Genomic DNA, 20,483 nt, shown 5'->3' on the forward strand with positions numbered 1-20,483 from the left:
TTATTCAATATTTTGTGAGCTATAAAACAATGAATTCAGTGATAAAACTTGAGGGAGTGGTTAGCCAAGATCCAGGAGGTATCTCAGGGGCATTCACATTATCTAAGGGAGACCACTTGTCATAAACACAAGACAGATTCCCCACAAGGAACACGCCCTGCAACACAAGGCCAGCCTGGTCTGCATAGTGAGCTCCAGGCCATCTGGGGTTACAGGGAGACCCTGTCTCAAAAAGATCCACCCCAAAAAGGAAATCCTTCTGGAATCAAGAGGAGAAATGGCCTCTCCAGCCTATCCTTGCCCTTAGAAAGATTAATTCTTAACAACCAACCAACCACTCTCGTACAAAGGCAATGCCAATCCCTTGGATTCCTCTGAAGGCTGTGCCTTGCCCAGACATGGGCAAGCACAGCCAGTTCACTGCACAAATTTAAACTGAATGTGCCTGTCTGCTTGAGCACCAGCCTTAGGTATAAACTTTCTGAAAACACAAGACTCCAAACACTTTCTAGTTTTCTGTTTGGTTTTAGATGTGCTTGCTTTCCTATGCCCCTGTCTACCGTCTCAAATACGAGAGGAGATGCTGGGCTATGGGTCTTAGATCTAAAGCATATGAAAAGAGAGGTGCTGTGTATATCCAGAAATGTGAACTCACTTTGACTCCAAGTGTATTAAACAGGAATGTTGATGCATACATTCAGGAATGTGTACGTGTGTTTGGACGGTGTTTATGGAAACTGAAAATGAATACATTGTGAAGCAATGATTCCCTTTTCTATGAACAGAGAGGTTTGTTCCTGTAGGCAATGTTCTGAGCAGTGGGGGAGAGGGCTCTTGCTGATGAAATATGCTGTGCTAAAGATTCCAAGAAACTCTGAGAAGATTATATACTCCTGACAGCCACAATGTGATAAGTATATCAAGATTTAGTGTCCCTTTATTAGTTTCTCTTACAAGAGAACACCACAACTGCCAAATCTGAATCATTACCCTCATTTTTCCTGATATAATCAGGACGAATATGGTGACTGCTTGGATATTGCGCCACGTGAGCTTTTCTAACCGAATAAGGTGAGACCGACCTTACTGTATCACTCCCTGATTAGAGTTCTGATGAATGCTGCTTCTCTTACTTTCATTTCCAGGCTAAGATAATGCATGTGATCCTGAGTTACAGGGCCTGGCACCTGCCTCTGCATCAGACAGACCCTCTCTAATGTTTGCAGAGAGTTTGCAAATCCATAGGCTTCTTGGAAGGTTTAATTTCTGCCAGACTCTGTCTTTCATCTCTCTTTTATTTATCACAACTTTATATGAAAATAAAAACGCCCTAAAGGGATTTAGCTTGTTTATCTTATTATATTGAAGAATGTCCAGTCTGAAAGCAGCTGGACCAGCTGCTTCAAATGCAGACACTTTGCGTTTCCTGTTGAAATACTTTTGAAGAAATAAAACAGAAATCACTGAAACTCATCAACCCCCAAAAGTCAAATGGCAGAAAATATTTTGCTGTCATTTGAAAAGTGTTGACACCAGCTATAAAGTCAACTGAGTTGGTGCAAGAACATGTCTCCACCCTGTGCTCACATCCCTGGAAATACAGCAGGAGAACATGCCTCCATACTGGACCCAGGAAACAACAGATAACAAAGTTTTATGTTCACTGTAGAACACTGGCCTGTTTAGTGGACAGTGTCCTGTCTCCTCCCACAGCCACAAAATGGCTTCAGTCACACACGTGTTGTAACACTGCATCTCCTGAGAAGACAATGGTAACAGCAGGAAAGGCAGGCTGAAATCTTGGACAACACATGCCCTGGAAAGCGTGTGTTCCAGAATGTGTCCCTGAGAGCTGATTTTCCACATTAAGCCTCTTATGTTTGGCAATGATATACATAAACTTTGAAAGACAAGAAAATAATTTTTCATTTTATAAATGCATTTGGAAAACAAGGATTGAATGCACAAGCACCATTTTATTAAACAAAGCCTCGTTGTAACAAAGCCAACACATTCCACCACACAGCGTCTGTGGAGTACATTCTCCCTTGTCCCATAGCATCAGAGTAATGCGACTACAGTAAACGCCAGCTTTCCCTCAGATGCCAAGAACTGACCACCTTGCCATTTGTAGGAAAACTTTGCCACTCTTCTTTGATAGAATTCAGCTCCCCAGCCATGTGTTCAGCTGCAGAGCGCAGGGCGTTTACAACTTAGGTCTCTCTGAAAATTTTCTCTGTCTCTGTCTGTGTCTCTCTCTCTTTCTCTCCCCTTCTCTCACTTTACCTCTGTTTCCCTCTTTCTCTCCATCTCTATCTCTGTCTCTCTCCTTTGCTATCTCTGGGTGTGTCTATGCCCTCTCTCTATCTCTGTCTCCATCTCTCCCTTTCCCCTCTCAGCTCAGCAGTGCCAACATTGTCAGGCTGATCCTCAAGTAGTCTTGCTTTTTGCCTTTATGTAGACTTTTCAGTGGGGTTTGGTTCACACGTGGTGTTGGCCGACACAAGACAGCAAGATCTCTGTGTGAAGCAGAGATGATGGAGATTTCTTCCTTGAACCATTTGCTGAGACCAAAAGAAGCAATTACTGAGAGTGAGCAAACACGTGATGTGCTTTGCCTGGTTTCACACGGGGCCAAGATAAGGCTGCTATTAGAACCCACATTTAGAATCTGATTATTGTGAATTGACAGGAGAGCGTACATCAAGGAGAAATGGGGAAGACAAATCTTACCACACCCGTGGTGTGAGGGAAGGAAGGAGGAGAGTTCTGCTATCAATTAAACGACCCTGGGAGGGAAGGAATGTGCCAAGGGAGGACAGCAGGGTAACGAGGAAGAGAGGAGACCCACGGAAAGACAAGCAGAGGCCTGAGGCCTAAACATTAAGTAGTCCACTAGAACTGGTATTTGTTACTGCCATTTGGACTATGACTCTCTCTGAAGACTTAAACTATAATCAAGATGAATTTTATTTTTTGTGATGCAATAATAGTAATAAAAAAAAATAATAATAATAATAAAATTGTCTGAACCTTCTGTGCATTAGAGGCCCAAATTCTTTTTCTTCTTAATTCTTTTTACAGTCATGAAAAATGAGTTGTCAAGGCATGAGTCCAGTTGCCTGGCCTTGGTTACTGGTTGGAAGACGAGGAGATACTAAGAAACAGTTTGTAACGCTATAGAACAATTTCTAGCCACTGTACGATGGCTTACAGTTGGTTTAAGACAACAACGGTCCCAGTAAACTCCCTGTTAAAGAAAAGGTATTATTCTAAAATCTAAAATCATCTTCCCCTTGAAATTTCATTCCCACTCTGGCAGCATCAACATAGGACCTATGAGGAATTGACCAAGTCAACTGGAGTCCTATTAAACAGCAGGAGCAAATGATGCGTGGTCCTTTCACATCTCAGTCTTATGCCTTGTGAGGACACTGCACTCCACCCCTCCCAGGAATAGCGATAAGGCGACATCTTAGTCACTGTGTGTGAGCTTTCCAACCCCCAGAACCTTCCTTCTCCTGCTAGAACGTTGATGTTGGTTTCACCTATCAGGTTCCAGAACTCTGTGCAATAAATCTTTGTTGTTTATAAACTGACCAATGTGGAAGATTTTGTTTCAACAGCAAAAATGGAGAAAGACTGAGCATATCTATGATTCAATAAGTTATCAGAGAAATATTAACATTTGGATCAGGATCTTAACAATGTATGAATCTATTAAATAGAAAAAATCACTCATACATAGCATTGAGTATTCGTAATGATGTGAAAGGGGAAGATGACGGGATTAATGTAAAAATTAGAAACAGAAAGCCTGAATCGTAGACATGAGAATGGGCAATAAACTATTAAAATTGAGAGGCTGCAAAACACAGCTCCGTTGGTCAGTGCTTCCATGTAGGTATGAGGACCTTAGTTTGATGAATTCACATAAATGACAAGCATGGTACCTACAATCCCAGAAATGGAAGACAAGTAGTTAAATCACTGGGGCTAGTTGATAAGTCCCAGGTCAACTGAGAAAACCTCAAAAATAAAGTGGACCTACAACTGAGGGATGGTACCAGAGGTTGTCCTCAGACCTTTACACATACATGTATAGCAGACATACATATACACACACCCACACACACATGCACACACACACACACACACACACACACACACACACACACATACAATGAGCATATGGGGACAAGAGTCTTTGCTTAACTTCCAGTTTTGTGTAATATTTATATCACAAAGCTAGTAATCCTCAGTAAATTAGTATATATATATAAAATTTATTTAAATTCTTAGGGATGAGATCAGGATATATATGTACATGTGTATAATATACATATATATGATTATGTGAACAAATATAAATTCACATTTAAACACAATACTAGGTGTTCTGTATAGTTGTGTATGTTTTATATTTAAATATAGAGAGAGAGGAAGGAGAGAGAGCACTTGCTCGGCATGCCCGAGGCCCTGTGTTTGGTACCTAGCTTTGAAAAAAAAAAAATTTAAAAAACTGCAATGAAAATAAGAAAATATTTTAGGGCCTGGATAGATGGCTCAGTGGTTAAGAACACTGGCTGTTTTGGCAGAAGACCTGGGTTCAAATCCCCACCCCAATTAATACTTTAACTTCAAATGTGTCGTCGTTTATACAAGTGACTTGATCTCTGCCCGTATGTGAGTTTCAACAGTTTTCTACAGTCCTCCCATTCATTGGCCTTATATCTGGTATTGGTCATTGGTATGAGACCTATGAGCTGCATTAGTCTCTTTTCCTACATTGTACCCCTGTGCTTAGTCATCTTTACAGAGTTTGTGATGCCAGTAGGGTTTCAAGTGCTATCAAAAGCTTGCACATTCTTTATTTTCTTATGATTGCAGAGTTTCCAGTTCTATTAAAATTATCTATATATTTTAATTTGTTATAGATTCACATCATTGTGTTTTTCTTTTTCTGTTTTTTCTAGACTTCCTCTCACTATGTAGCTCCAGTGGGCTTGGAACTCACTCCGTAAATCAGGATAACCTGGAACTCAGAGATTCACCTGCCTGTGAGATTGAAGCCATGTTGCACCATACTGGCACCAATGTGCATTTTGATGTCTGAGAGGAGCACTGTTAGTAGGAAACTTCGTGCATTTTTTTACATTATGCCTTGTTTTGTTTCAGATCTCTAAGTCGCAATGAACGTGCAGCAGAGCATGCTTGGATTAAAGCGTGTGCCACTGCACCTGGAAAAATTATTTGGTGTACTTAATCTCTCAACTCTATGACTTTTGAGATGTAGAGTGTGTCCTGACTTGCTTATCTTTTCTATTTATTTTAGTAGGACGCTTTGCCCGTCAAGTGACAATGCTTGGTTAGAAAATGGTCTTGATTTCTTTACAGTCTCAGGGTAGTTCTCCTGAATGTATACTCACATGTTAAACGAGGTCATACAAAGTGTCCTATGCTCTTTAAATTCATAGAATTTTTCATATCTATGATTCATCTAGAAATTTGCAGTAGAAATCTTTCTTATAATACTTTTAAAAATACTTTTGAGACACGGTATTACTTGTTAGCCCTGGCTGACCTGGAATTTGCTATATAAACCAGGCTGTCATGGAACTCAAAGAGATCTGCCTTCCTCTGCCTTGTGAGTCCTGAGATTAAAGGCTGCACCAGCACACCCAGCTTTAGGATACATCTTTTCAGGTGTGGTGACTCACAGCTGTGTGGGTTTTCTCGAGTTGCAGGTTTCCATTGTGGTACAAGGATTTCATCTATTGTCTTCATTTTGATCACATACAGGGACTCCGTGGTGTCAAGAGAGGATTGACATGCTGTAAGATTTCTTGTACCTTTACAGTCTAAGAGTTTCTCATCTGAGTTCTCTGAGACTGAATGGGCCATCCATTATAAAAGACGCTTTCTTAAATTCTTCAAATTTATAGGGCTTCTCTTTTAAAAATATTTTATTATTTTTGTTTTATGTATATGCCTGTATTGCCTGCCTGTATGTAAGTGTACCGGTGTCACGCAGTGTCTCTGGAGGACAGAAGAGGGCATCAGATCCCCTGGAACTGGAATTATAGACAGTTGTTTGCTGCCATGTGGGTGCTGAGATTCAAACGGAGGTTTTCTGCAAAAGCAGCCCGTGTTCTTAAATGCTGAGCCATCTCTCCAACCCCTAAGGCTTCTCATACATATGAATTATCTGATGCAGACTGACTGACTAACAGTAAAACATCTTCCAATGTTCTTTATACAGATTTGCTTTCTCAAGTGTATGGTGTTTCTGAGACTGACTAAGATATGAGTTGGAGGAAAGAACTTTGATGCATTCTCTTCATTAATAAGAACTGACTTGTGGATGAGTTTTCTGTTATTGAGTCAGTTTTTACTGTGTAAGGAAACTTTCTTGGATTTTTTAGAGTCACGGGGTTCCTCACCTACATGAATTCTATGATGCTGATTTAAGTTTGCCTTATGGTAGAAGTGTTAATGCATCTTTACATTCATAGGACTCCTCACGTGTATGAATTTTAAGATGTACAGTGAAGCCTGCCTCACAGGAGAAAGATTTCTCACAATCCTTGGATTCAAAGGGCTTATTTTCTATCTGGATTCTATAGGACACACTGAGGCCAGGCTTGCGCGAGAATGTTCTCCTGCATCCTTCACATTCATGAGGATTTCAGCTCTATGAGTTCTCTGATGTGCAATGAGAGTTGACTTCCGATGCTTGCTGGAAATGCAGCAGTCATAGAGATTCTCATCCGTATGAGTTCTGCGACAGTGAGTTACGTTTCCTTTATGGTGAAAAGCTTCACTCTACAGTTTTACATTCATAGATTTTTCTCACCTGAGTGAATTCTGTGATGCTCAGTGAGTTCTGACTTGTAGAATAAAGTTTTACTGCATTTTCACATTTATGAAATTTCTCACCTGTATGGGTTTTTTGTTGTAGTGGAAGTGCTAATGTACGTGGAAGAAAGCTTCCTGGAGCATTGCGTTCACAGGGTTTCTTACCATTGTGAGGTTTGTTTTTTTTTATGTGGAGTTAAATTTGAATTGTGGCAGAAAGTTTGATGCATTCTTTACATTTGTAAGGCTTCTCCCCTGTATGTATTCTATGTTATGGGGGGAGTTCTGACCTCTAGTAGAAGGCTTGTCCACGTTTTTCACACTCGTATGGGTTCTTCCCTTTCTGCTTTTTGATGTACACTGAGGGTTGACTTGCAGAAGAAACCTTTCTCACCTTGTTTGCATTCAAAGGGCTGCTCATTTCTATACATTGTGGTATATACAAAGAGTTATGACCTGGGGGGAAAGTGGTCTGTACTCTTCACACTGATAGATCCTCTCTCCTGTATGAGTTCTCTGATATCCATTGAGAGTTGACTTAAACACAAAGCTTTCAGACAGTCTTTGTATTCATAAGCTTTCTCACTTGATTGGGATATGTAAGTCTTGCTTCACTGTAACATCTGATTAAAAAGTTTCAGACATGTTTATATTCACAAGTTTTTGTGCCTTGATGGATTTCCTACTGATCAATACTTTTCTACCACAAACTTCGACCACTTCCTCATTTGATATATTTTGCTATTAATGCTCCCTACATGCCAAAAATACTCTTGATTTTCCAGGCCTGTCTCATTTGTGGCATACATTTTATGAACACACGTGAGAGTCCAGAGTGAGGATTCTCCTATGCTACACAGATCAAATCCATGCTCCAATTGGAAGGTTAACTCAGGTTTGGTCTTACAACACCCCAAGGCTGCTGTATTTCTCTAGCAAAACATCCATGTAGAGGGTCCTCTGAGCAGCATTCTGGCTGTAGGGCTTCTGCTAGGTGAAAATAGTTTTAGACGTCAACAGTCTAAAACAATACCAACCACATTTCAGAATAGAACAGAAGTAGGCTCAGAAAACCTGAGTAAATCACAAAACTGAAGGATTTAATTTTCTAGGAACGTGGAAATCACATGGGGAAGGCAAAATGAAAACAATGAAAGAGTCATGAAATATAGTCCGAAATGTATCTTAAAGTTGCCTTCCTACAAGGAAAACAGATTGGTCTCTTGACCTAGCTTAAATGCTCAAATAATTTTCTTAAAATATAAATTGAGAATCTGACAAGTGTCTCAAAGTATCAAGTTTGTCATTAACTGTATCAAGTTTGTCATTCCTTGCTTCTATGCACATACTCAGTTTTTTTCATGGTATATTTGATTAATTAATCAGTGTATAACTTGAACCAGTGACTATTTCAATGAAATAAATTTATTTCCTTTTTGATGGTGATTTTATATTTCACAATTCTCACATGACTTATTTCAATTGCGTTTTTATTATTATTAAAATCATGCTGAGGAAATTGAGATGGTCCTGTGGGAAAAGAGGTTTGTAGCCAAGCCTGATGACATGAGCTCATTTCATCAAACCCTTCCTGGTGGAAGGACAGAACCAAATCCTGAAAGTTGTCTTCTGATCACCAGTTGTGTGCTGTGGTGTGCACAGAGTCACACAGAAAAAAAAGTGAAAATATTAATACAGAAATAGTTGTAAATAATTAAAATTGATCTGTTGATTAAGGCAAAGTATGCTTAAATTATTAATTTCATGTGAAAGTCTGTGAACACTAACTTGACTTGATAGGCTTTAACACAAATGACAGAAAGGGAAATCCAGTCGGGGCTTCATAGAGGGGCCAGTGGGAAAGGGGGTACAAAGATGCTTAAGATGTTCTGTATGAAACACAGAAATTCAATAAAAAATTTACAAGAAAATTTCACATGAAATTACAGGTACCTGAAGAGATATGTGTATGTGCAGGAAAGAACAGCATCACTTAGAGTCAGGTGTCTTGATCAGAATTATGTACAAATCATGAGACAAGCAGAAAGGGAGTAAAGTACAAGGGTGACATCTCGTATTTACCAAGAAAGAGCCAAACCAAACACAAACATGATAAAACATAGCAAAATACGTGAATAAATCCATAACTACATTGGAAGTTGCTCAATTCACAGATACAGTCTTGGGATTCCAAAACACTGATGTGCTGCCAACATTCCCATGTGTGTATTACAGAAAGTTAACGTAGGAAAATGTAAGTACATTATATTAATTTTTACAAAATTGCCAATATGTAACTCCTTTTAATGAAAACTGGTAATATAAGATACAATTCCTATAGAGATTTATAGACAATTAGAGATATTAAAATCAAATTTGTGAGCTATTTCTGAAATAGTGAAGTTTAAAACTGAAGATTTATTTCTATGTCAATAAAATATGTTGAAACTTACACTCTGTTCAAAGAAGGACTGTAATACTGGACTCTTCTTTTCTTCCCCTATACACTATAGGACACATATGCAAACACATACTACAAAACAGCACATCACACACAAACATGGACCTGCAAGTACGTGTAGGAAGCACAGTGTGTGTTGAGCAGGCCATCTGTGCTCTCAACTGAGGTATGAATTCTTGATAACATTCACAGATAACTAAAATAAAAGCCACATATTCTGGCAATTTGTTAAACAAGATCGAACATATGAAACATAGAAGTGAAATTTTTAATTTTTTAAATTATTGATTTACTTTTATTTTTGTGTTTTGCCTACTTGTATGTAAGTGCACTGATGTATGCAATGCCAGTAGGTGCCAGAAGAGGGCATCAGAGACTCTGAACCTGGAGAAACAGAAGGTTGTTAGCTGCCATGTGGGTTCTGGGAACTGAACCTGAGGTTTCTGCTACAGTAGCCATTGTTCCTAACTTCTGAGCCGTCTATCCAGCCCCACAAAGGTAAAATCCTGAATTAATAATTTGTATTTCCTGCATCCTAAAATCATCATAACAATGTAAATTATGGATATGAATATAAACTTAGAAATGTGGAGGCAGGTTTATGACTTTAACTGAGATGAACAGGGAAGTACAGTTTAAAAGAATATTCACTTGGTCAGATCCTTAAGGAAGGAGTCAGGACAGCAGATGCCACAAAGTATCTGCAGCACCTTCACTTTGCCCCAGTGGGTCACAGGAGCATCTTTTTCTGTGAAAGATGGCATAGTGATTGTGGGTCCTTCAATAAGTAACATGAAATTCAATCATGAACAACCCTCAGAACCACTCAGCTGGAAATGCAGAGATATATTCTGCACCAGAAAATAGCAACTGTCTTAAAAACTACTCTCATTGATTAGTAACTAGGGCATCCCATTTTTAAAGCTTGCTCCCTGGAAACTTTATTGAGTTGTTTGTAATTGTGGGTATATATAAACAGCAAAAAATATATAATCGAAATAATAAAAAATTAATTGGATTACTAATACAGACACTTGCTTTCTTTCTCCTGACTCATGTCCTCTTAGGAAAATTTCCTGTCCATTCCTAACAAACACTATCCACATGCTGAAACCCTCTCAAAATTTCACCTCAACATCGAGGATTCCTTTCTACATGGACAATAAAAGCATCTCCTTGATATTCCTCAATTTGCCTATCACACAGGTTCAGAACATAGCTCTGAATTGATCCTTACACCCAGCACACATCTTCCCCAAGTCCATGAATAAGCACAATGCCACTTCTCAAGAATCATTTCTCCCACCAATCCATCCGTGATGAAAGCCCTTCAAATTTACCTCCAAAATATACACAAATCTCTATCTCTCCATTGTCCCACTGACCACTCAACCCATTGCCTGCAGACCATGATGGCCTTCTTTTCCACCTTTGTTCCCCGTCTCCCTGTTATTTTGGTTAATATTTTAAAAACACTGATCTTTAAAAACGGAAAACAGGTGCTGGTATCTTTTTAAAGCAGATAATAATTTCCCACATAACTCAGTAATAAATCACAAAACGTCGAACTCTTGTCTTACAAAATTTTTAGAAACTTTCGCTTACATCTCTACTAACACTTTATACCAGTTTTTCCTCATCTCTACATTATAACATTTGTTAATATTTTTAGCATACACATGATCATGGTCTACCAACCTCTAGGTCTCTTCTGACTCCACGCATGTGAAGATCATATAATGACTGATATAATTGGAAGGAATTTTTAATATGAGCTGGCCGTACCTCACTCTAGACAAGTTCAGTAAAAAGCGTGCATGCAGTTTTCCTTGTCATCTGGGAAGACCTGGTGAGAAGCACAGGGCAGCCTAACCACGGAAGGCTTCCAGTCTGATGACAGCTGTGCTCCTGACTCTACATAGCCCAACTTTGTTAATAAGCACTTTCAGAAATATTTCCTATGCTAAGCCAGAGTCAGTTCTTCCTTCTTAGAACCACCTACAGTCTTTAAATGAACTATTGCATTTGATGACAAAAACTCTCATTTTCCCATCCCTCTGTTTTTTCCATTTGTATTTCAGTTTAAGCAATGTCTTTTCAGATACATCAGTCACGGTGATATAGCCACAATTATCCTCAGCCCCTCTCACCCCATAATATGACACATAGGATCCTCTGCACGTTGTGTTCTTGATATTTGCGGGGTCACTTGTTTATTCATCTATTTGTTTACGCTCAGTCTCTCCTTTGTTAATATAAAATAATCTTAGATTTTGTTGTTGCTTTTGTCTTTAATCTTTTTAAATTTAGCTTAGTGTATAGAAAATAAACAATCTATTTGAATATTTGTTAAATTAAATCAGCCATTAAGATTGTTGGCTTTTCATATTGAAAAATTTTACTTCCTGAATCTAGTTTCACTGAATCAAAGAAGCAAATCGATATAGTTAAAAGGTCTGTAAGTGCCTGCAGCATCACTTCGAGTTTCCCAAGATCTTGTGACATTACATTTGAACTGTAGGTTGAAACTGGATAGTAGAGCTCTCTGGGTGGATGTCTTACCTTTATTTTTTCACATAAGAAAAGTATATTCTCCCCGAGGTGCTTACATGGCTAACACAGTATAATAGTTTATATTCACATGCTCATGTAAGAACAACTTCTTACGAGTCACAGAAAGTGTTACCATAATAAAACTATATTATGCATGTAGATTAAGTTTGAGTAGGATGCCTAAAGATACCATTTAGGGATACTAGAAAATGCATGAAATTGTTGAAAGCATCCTGAGTCTGGGAGTGCACAGGACAAACATGAGGCAAAGATCACTAGAGAGTCTTTTCTGCCTAAAGGTCTTGATTAAATGCCAATATTTTCTTGAGACTCTCTGAATTAGATTCATGTTCTCTTCTGAGAAAGACAGGATCAGAAATGTTGTCCATCACCCGTGTGAGCCCCTTATGTACACAGAGCTATTGTACATGTCTGTCTTCCTCAAACACTGTTAAAAGCAGTAATTTGTAAAAAATGTACTATATGCATTTTATCAGAGACGTAAATCTTCCAATTCTACAGAACCTAAAATTGATACAGGTAAACTATCTTTTAATGCTGTCTGCTGCAACACTGAAATTCAACCCATATGTTCCAATAGCTATAAAAGTTTATATTTACAGAGAAAATTCACAATACTTATCAAATGAGTTTATTGTTACGCATAGTTTAAAAGAAATCCAACACAAAATCTCAGTAATAGAGATCCCTTAATATTAGGTTGAATACAATTATGTAGTCTAGAGTCCCTCCCCAAAGTCAGCACATGTTACCCAAACTTTACCCTGGAGGCGGGCACAGTTTCAGAGATAAATCTAAGTACTGATAAGGATGGAACTGGGAGTGTATGTCAAGAATTCTAAGTGTAGAGACAGGAACCAAAGTGATATGAACAAAAGACAGTTTCATAAAGCGAAGTGTAAGGGAACTGCGAAGCAAGTGGAGGGCTGTAAGCCTCCAACACCCACAAGGAAAATCATACTAAACAGCTTTCTACGACACTATACATAAAACAAGAACTCACAAGAGTTGGATAATTAAAGACAGCCCAGAGTTATTCCCAAATTAGCACCTCTAAGGCTCAGGGCAAGGAAATAGTATGCAGACAAGTAAGACAGTCATTCTGAAAGGAGACTAGGTTCTCTAAGAACATATGAGTCCTGAGTTTTCAGGGCAGAGCCCCTGGGCATGAGATGAAGGAGGGAGGTATATCACCTCCCGTGAGCTGAAACTGTGGTCCCCTCCTATAAACCCTATAAACCAGAAGCTGAGATCCCCACCAGAGCGCTAGAGTCATAGTCCCCTCATGTGAGCTCAATCAGTGTTCTTCTCCCATGAATGAGGTGCTATGGACCCCTATTGTGAGCTGGAGCTGTGTTCCCATCCCAAGAACCTGGAACTATAATACCCTCCTGAAGGCTAGAATTATGGTCCCCTCCAGTGAGTCAGAGCTGTGGTACCCTTCTGTGGGGCTTTTTTCTCTTCCCATGAGCCAGAGTCATCCCCTCCTATGATGGAGCAGGGGTCCTCTCTGGTCAACCTAGAGGAGGGGTCCCATCACATCAACCTAGAGCTTTGGTCTGTTCCCATCAACCTGGAGGTGTGTGTACAATGGTATGTATATATATATTTTACGTGCAATGTATACATATATTAATTTACTAATCTCTAGTTTATGTTGAGCATTTAACACAATATTGAAAAATTCTTTTTTAAAAATATTTCATTAATTTTTTATTATTTCATGTGTAGGAGTGTATTACCTGCATGTATGTGAGTATACCCATGTTGTGCAATGCCATGGAGGTCAGATTCTTGCCACTTGCATGTATTTTATACATCTGGCTGTACTGTTATATTTTGTCCATTTTGTTTATTTTATTCTCACTGAGTTTTGGAAGTTACTTTGTACATTACAATTAAAAAATAGTTATCAGATATTTGATTTGCAATTATTTTATACAAGACTTCAGATTTTTGTTTTGAATCTACAAATGAGGAAATAAAATATACTCTTCATTTTTATCACTGTAATGCTTTTAAACTTGTAAGATTTCATGTCAGTGTGTCTTACAGTTTATCTATCTACTGAAATATTCATCTACCTTGCATAGTGACCACCTCTGCCAATGGAGTGTATGGTACTAATGATAGTTTTTTCATATTTTCTGTCTGATACAACACTTGGATTCTTTGTTAAGAATATTTTATTATTTTTGTTTATGTGTATGAGTATTTTTGCTTGCATGTGTATAATTGTACCCATGTCGTGCGGTACCTTTTGAGGCCAGAAGGAAGGTATTGTATTCCTTGGAACTGGAATTATGAATGGTTTTTAGTACTCATTTGGATGCTGGGAATTGAACTCACGTCCTCTGCGAGAGCAGTCAGTGGTCTGCTGAGCCATCTCTCCTGGTTTCTTTAGGAGCACAATTCTTATGGCTATTTTTTTTCTTAAGCAGTATACTATCTTTATGTCCCTTTATTTTATTTACTTATTTTATGACCTTGTTATACTTTATAATCTTTATAAATTTAAATTTTTATTGATTTTTTTTATTTTTATAGAAAATAGTTTGATGGTATTTAGACCACCTCCCTTAACTCTACTTCTCCTCACTGCCCCCCACAAAAAATTAATGTACTCTCTTATATAGACAATGCAATCAGTAGAGTCTGGTAGATGTCCCTAAATGAACTTCAGTATGGGTCCATCCACTGGGCCCACAAAGAGTCCCATCCACGTAAAACACTGCCTCTCCCTCTCCCAGCAGCCATCAATTGCCAAAAGTTCCTTAAGTTGGTTTGGGATTTCTGGCCCACTTCCCCATTTCTGTGCTGGTATTTTGTCTGGTTTGACCTTGTATAGGACTTGTGTATGCTGTTGCCATTGCTGTGAGTTTGTATGAGTAACTGCCCAGCTGTCTGGGAAACTCTGATGCCTTGTGATCATCTGCCCCTTCTGGCTCTTATAGTCTTTCCACTTCCTTTTCCACGATGGTCCCTGAGGCTCAGGAGGCAGAGGTTTGAAATAGGAGTCCTATTAAGGGATAAACACTCTGTGGCCTCTCTTTTCTCTCACCTGTGGATCTTAGGTCCGCATCCCTAGATATTAGTAAAAATCCTAATGGATTGGCCATTGCCAGGAACATGGAAAGGAAGTATGGAGATGAAGGCAAGGAAGTAGCTAGAAAGGGGGACGGTAGGAGACAGGCGTTAGTAAGGGAGAAATGGAGGCAAAGGAAGGTTCTTTAACAGAAGATGGAATGGGGAAGGTTATACAAGAGAAGTGAGAGGAGAGAGAAATAATGCTTAGATGGTATGGAAAATCAGAGGGAAATGTGTTAATTAGTTCAAAGTCCTACTGAAAACGACACATACAATAAATATATGAGTGTTTGTGTGGAGCCAGGTAGCAGAAAAGACAAAACGCCAGGCAGTAGAGACCTCTCTTGGTATTATTGGTTTGGATAGTCCAAAAGACTCCTGAAATTACATAGGTTATTTCCACAGCCCTTGGCTGCTTCCAGAACTTGAAAGTGAGACCCTATTGCCAAAGACAGGCCACACATCCCACACAGGACATGGAACAATTGAGCCGGAACTGACCTGCAAACCTCATCCCTGAAGACTAGCTCCCATAATCATTTTTTTTAAAGCAGGGCTTCCTAATACCAGATGTGGTGGCAGAAGCCTTTAATCCCTGCACTCAGGAGGCAGAGGTGGCCTGCTCTACAGAGTGAGTTCCAGAAGGCCTGGAATTCTGGGAAAAATGAAATAAATAAAACTAAATTAAAAATTAAAATATTAGGCTTCATGATTGTTATCAAGGGATTGAAGAAAAGATATTTCACTTTGGAATCTCTCTCTCTCTCTCTCTCTCTCTCTCTCTCTCTCACACACACACACACACACACATACTGTTCCCCTTCCTTCTGCTCCATAGTCAGTCAATCACTCATTCACCCCCATAGAGTAAGAAGCCAATGTATTTCATATGATAAGAATCCAAAGAATATGATTCTCAAAACTTCCTTTTGCTCATTCTATCTTTTTGATTCACCTGTTATATAGTCAGTCTGGCCTCTTGTTAAAACGCCCTGTATTTTTTAATAGATGACAGTTATTGTACTCCAACAGTTTCATTTCTAAGGCTCGTTGCATTGCAAAATTTTAAAGGTAAATATGACTAACAGTTCTTTGACAGCATTTGATGTAGGAAATACGTACATGACATGAAGTGGTATCCAGTGCTAAACATCAACAGGGGATGGTGGAGCTAAGCTGGACAAGTTCTTAGAAGAGTCTCCACATTCTAAGTCAATTTCTTGAGTTAGGGCCAAAATAAGACGCTGGGTTGAAAAATTATATCACTTAAAATGTACTGGAATCCTAGATATCAATATTTTATTCGAATTTTACAGAAGGAGATCTTCTTATGAATTAGACTTTAAGCCCTATAATGACACTTTCAGGATACGCATTCTCATAGTGTGCCTTGCTTCATCACATACCATTTTATCACTTAGAATGTTATGAATCATGTATACATGCATCAAAAATAGCAAATTCATTATGATACATATTTGTCAACCACTTTTCTTAAAGATTTAGAGCTGAATCACTTCTTACAAGAATATACTTTGGGGGACAAGTGTGATAGACATTGCTAAAACTTTAAAAAAACTGTGTCTTGGGGTTGGAGAAATGGATCAGGGGTTAAGAACACTGGCTGCTCTTGCAGAGGACCTTGGTTCGATTCCACATGGCAGCTAACAACCGTAACTCCAGTTTCAGGGGATCCAAAACACTCTTCTGACCTCTGAATGCATTGCACAACACAGGTACACTTACACGCAGGCAGTATACCCATACACATAGAAGACAAATAAATAAAAATAATAAATAAAATATTTATTTAAAAAGTATCTTGATTGGAGAAAACATCCTATGGTTTTTGACATGGGAAAACAGGAGGCGGGAAATGTCCATGGTTCTTAGAGTTGAATATAAACATAGCGTGAACTGTTATGATCATAAAACATCATTGAAGATTACCACATCTATTTGTTCCCTCACAGAGACTCACAATGTCACTTACAGTGTTTCATGGACTGCTATGTAAGGCCTGATGTATAGGAAAGGAGAGGCATTTTTAGAAGCGTGATGCAAAGTCGTGAATATGATCATAGCAGTGTGCATCACAGAGCAGATGAAAGTGAGGGCATGCTGTGGGTCAGGACTCCAGCTGTGTTCTTAGAAATGGAAAATAAGCACAGCAAACTGCTAAATGCACCTTCTTGTTACCAAAAACTGCCATGTCACTCTGTCGGTGTCCTTATGAATCTGAAGCTAGGTCATTTCTGAAGAATTGGATTTACATTGATCATTGACATAACCGGTTAAATGGGAAGAGCAGTGGAAAACATACAAATTCAACAGGAGTCTGATGCACAGAAGGACAAAGTCTTAATTGCTGTCTTATATCTTTAATTCTTCATCGTAGTCATTAGAAACAATGGATGACTTATCAAACAGCTCAGATAACTGTGGCTCCAACTTCAATGACACAGAAAATTGGTGGAATGTGAGGAGTAGATGGAAGTTCATGAGGGAGGGGCTATTACTGACAGGTTCCCTCCCACATACTCCAGGACAGTGCCTAGCACATTTAAAGATTCCATAGATTATGGTCTAGTGTGGCTCCAGATGGAGGGTCTGTACTTTAGTTTACTTCTCCATGGAAACTGTGTTATCAGTCTGATGAGAAAGCCAGTCTCACAGAATTGTTAAAAATATCTAAAGGATGTGGTTTAAAGCCTTACTACATGATCTCATGCAAACTAAGCATTTGACATGTTTTGCTCAAAATATAAAAAAGCTATGACTATTCTATCATCATTTGTGACTATTTCAATCCCTAGTTGCTTTATTTTTGCACTGCTATGTCAAAGCTAGGCATCAGCATGTATATAAATAATTACATTAAATCAATGTATCAAATTTATATATCTTGTGATATATCTGCAGTTTATAAGTTTTGATCAACTGCTGTTTCAGAATTAAGTACATATATTCTAAATAAACATTTTAATATGGAGAAGTTGAGTGCCTTATTAGAGCTCATGAGAACTGAATCATAGATAGCCTAATCCAATAAAATTATATAAAAAGAAATGCTTGTAAAAGGTGCCTTGAAATAGCAGATCCACAAATATTATTAAGATGAATTTGAGTCGTTGGAGTCTCAAGAACTTAGAAACGTGAGGTAATTTACTCCAAGTATTAGATGTCATGCTTCGAGTTACACATCTTCCAAACTCTTGCTGTTTCTGACATCCCCAGGCATTCAGACTTCTTAGAGTACTACAGGAATATAAGGCTTTATACTGTGCCCTGGTGAAGTTCCATTTGCAATCTAGACATCAGGCAAGATGGAGTTGCTATATGATTCTCTTCTCCTTAAAAACATATTATCCCCTAATGGATATCTCCTCACCTTCCCACCCTTCCCTAGGAGAGAGCAGTCTGCGGCATTTTAGAAATATGTGCTGTAAATTGGCAGGCACAAGCACCCTAAAAGACTATAAAATAAACATGAATCCCCTTTGTAAAACTCTTTGTATTTTCATCACATCCTGTGTAAGCTAACACACTGCACTGTTTACAGTCCTTCCACTACAATATATTTTGAAAGGATTACCTTCTCCTGAGTCATTTGTGTCATAATGTTCTCCATAGGTGCCCATGAAATGAAAATCTAAGCTGTTTTTATTGGCCACACTACATCTTAATTGAAAATATTAAGGAGGTTGCTCTCCTACTGATTTTTTCCCTCCATTTAATTGGCTAATCATATGATATTTTTAATGGAATAATCGTGAAAGAAAATATGAATCTAATTTAAATTCAAACTGGATTTGGGATATTTAAGAGATTATCCCAGAGTAACAGAGGGCGAATGAGGCAATAAACATCTGCTCAGGCCTGACCACTAGTCTTGGTGTTTATGAGCTTGGGGGATATTTATTTTCAGGAGACATGGTTTTCTACATTTGGGCTTCAGCTCTTTTACTGCTGTGCTTTTAGTGAAAACATTTAAATTTATCAGCAAATTTTTGCTTGGTATTTTTTTTAAAACTCACTTTTTTGCCTTCATATACAAATGTAATTCTGACAAATAGGGACTTGTCTCAGGGATCACAGTGTGCCCTACTGAGAGGGGAAAATATAAGCCATTTATTTGTTGAGGGCTATACTATAATGTAAACAGACAAGGGCAAGTGTGTGAAGGAGGCATGTCTGTGTCAAGACCACCAAAGCTATAGTGATAGAAAATTATATATTTCATCCATGTATTCATCAAAGTGCATTTGACTATATTTCATTGTCTCAACACAGTCCTTTACTCTAAGTTAAACCAAGAAATAGAAGTCCCAGCCAGGTGAAAGTGCTGACATCCAGGGGAGACAGAATGTAGCCTTGAGAAGATCCTTTAGAAGGTGCAGTTCAACAGTGCCATGCTGGGGTCTACAGCAAACTCACTGAGCCACAGCATGGGTGCGAGCTAAGCAATCCTGCAGAACTGTCCTATCACAGCAGAGGAGGTTTGCTAGAAATGCTGACTCCAGACACAGGGTTTGAATTCCAGGAACTGGAAAATCTTCTGGGAGTCTGTAATTCCTGAGCCTCCATAGTAAGTAGAAGGGGGGACAGCTGGCCAGGGACCCACTGAGGTTCCTCATCCCCTAAGAATCTGTAAATACAAAACAAAGTGACAGCAGCAGTGTGTGGGTGTGGTTTCTTTGCATTTCCTGTGAAGTGGCCTAGAGGCCTTCTGAGAACTCACCTTTCTGGCAGGTCTTACAGAACTTCCCATGAGCAAACCCACTGCTTTTCTCATTCTGTGCCCCAAAGTCTCACCTATGGGCATCCTGCCTTAACACTGGTCGCGTATTGATGTACATGGTAGAGTGTTAGATTTCTGTGCACTCCATTCCTGGCATTGTTATGCTGAAGGCGAGGCAATCTTTTGTACCTCTGTCCATAGACCGGGAGCATGTTTTCTATCCAGCATATTCAAGTATTGTCGGAATATAAGGTCCATATTATCAAAAGCTGAGAACACCAAAATAATAAACACTACAGAACAGGAAGTCAGGGTCTTTCTTGTTATGGATTTCAATGTTACTTTGAAAACATTATGAAAGTATGCTTTTCAAAAATGTTGTAGTTTTGGTAAATGTATGATGTTAGGCATATATATATATATAAAACATTAGGTTTCCGTGTGATGTTCCTGTGATCACGTCCATCTCCCATGGATGCTCTTTGTACTCTCCCCCCTTTTTAAATTTATCTCCATTCTAATTTCATGATTTCCTTTCTTTCTTTTTAAAATATTTTGTTACTTTTGTTTTATGTGTATGAGTTATTGCCTGCATGTGTGTGAGTGCACCCATATCATTCAATGCTGCAGAGGTCAGAAGAGGACTTCAGATTCCCCTGGAACTGGAGTTAAGGATGGTTTGTAGCCACCATGTAGCTACTGGGAATCAAACCCAGGTCCTCTGCAAGAGTAGTCAGTGCTCTTAACCACTGAGCCATCTCT

The 20,483-nt window shown here is 38.7% G+C and overlaps 1 pseudogene; it reads right to left on the reverse strand.

The window, feature by feature from the left end:
- Nucleotides 1–20,483, reverse strand: part of LOC115070246 — a 65,154-nt pseudogene that overhangs the window by 36,382 nt on the left and 8,289 nt on the right.

The sequence above is a fragment of the Nannospalax galili genome, unplaced genomic scaffold (genome assembly GCF_000622305.1).
Source record: "Nannospalax galili isolate Female #2095 unplaced genomic scaffold, S.galili_v1.0 scaffold15, whole genome shotgun sequence".
NCBI lineage: Eukaryota > Metazoa > Chordata > Mammalia > Rodentia > Spalacidae > Nannospalax > Nannospalax galili.